Below are 1,119 nucleotides of genomic sequence, written 5' to 3' on the forward strand. Positions count from 1 at the left end.
GGAAATAATAAATGATAATCAAATAACTAGGATAATGAAACATGGTGAAAAGAAAACTAAACACTAGAAATCAAGGAGTAAGGAAAGACAGAATACTCAAAAGAAAAACATAACAGAAACAGAAACCTAACAATTTTTAGGTAAACAGTAGAGAGCTGGCTGTAAAAGAAAAAATAGTCACACAGTCTGATGTTACATAATTCAAAAGTTTAACAAATTCAATTTGAGTTTAATAAATGCCAGTGAAAATGTTTGAAAATATACTTTAATGTAAAACAAGCGAAAAAAAAAAGATGCATGTGTAACTAGAGCTTCTGCAAAGTGAAATATAGAACCAGTATTAGAGTAGTAGGGTACGGCGTGTCGGAGGCTCGCTGCTGTTTTTGACTAAGCTGTCTCAGTGAGGAGCTCAAGGCGTCTATGATGAAAGTTAGACATTTAACTGAAAAGAGCTTTACTGATGAACAGAGATGTAAATAAAAATAAGACAAAGCTGTCTGAAAAGAAGAGTTGAGATGAGGGTTTAAAGATTTTTTCTTTAGTTTGAGAGGAAGTTAATGAAAGGAAATAAAACTCTAAGGACTCCTTTATTACTGTTTAACTTCTGTGTTAAATATGAATCTCCTCATGTCTTGATGGCAGAGTATGTACTGAAATCTGAACTTTGGATCGTCCTCTTCCTCTTCGTCCTCTGTGATGGCGGATGGATTTCCAGGGCAGCGTAACAAACATTTTCATCCTAGGAATTAATATTCAGAATTATCATTATTTCAAAAAGTTTAACACAGAGATAATTTCTATAAAACAAAAACAAATAACTGTTCTGTTGTTTGTTACCTGAGCTCCTTCAGTTTGTCTTGAAATGTCACATCTCTTATTTTCAGCTTCATTGTTTGCTGCAGGTATAAAAAAATATTCAATATAACTGAATAAAAAGGTTTGTTTCACATTTCTTAATGTCAAAAATCATCTTCAGCACCTTTCTTCAGGCAAAGCAGGTAGACCAGCAGTGAGGAGAGGAGAGCTGAGAGCAGAGAAACAGCAGGACAGACAGAGAACAGCAGCTTCCAGCACGAACCGCACTTCTCCACTGGCCTGGAAATGTCTAAAATGAGACAC

At 34.9% G+C, this 1,119-nt stretch overlaps 1 long non-coding RNA gene across 1 annotated transcript; it reads right to left on the reverse strand.

The window, feature by feature from the left end:
* Nucleotides 1-168: 168 nt before the first annotated feature.
* On the reverse strand, nucleotides 169-1,050 carry LOC107080688. The gene is made up of 3 exons (XR_001480976.1): nucleotides 980-1,050; nucleotides 838-896; nucleotides 169-739 (listed from the first exon to the last, which is right to left on the reverse strand). It is a non-coding gene; the product is annotated as an uncharacterized LOC107080688 (long non-coding RNA).
* Between the last annotated feature and the right edge of the window lie 69 nt (nucleotides 1,051-1,119).

Source organism: Cyprinodon variegatus, unplaced genomic scaffold (genome assembly GCF_000732505.1).
Source record: "Cyprinodon variegatus isolate N-32 unplaced genomic scaffold, C_variegatus-1.0 Scaffold2221, whole genome shotgun sequence".
Lineage (NCBI taxonomy): Eukaryota > Metazoa > Chordata > Actinopteri > Cyprinodontiformes > Cyprinodontidae > Cyprinodon > Cyprinodon variegatus.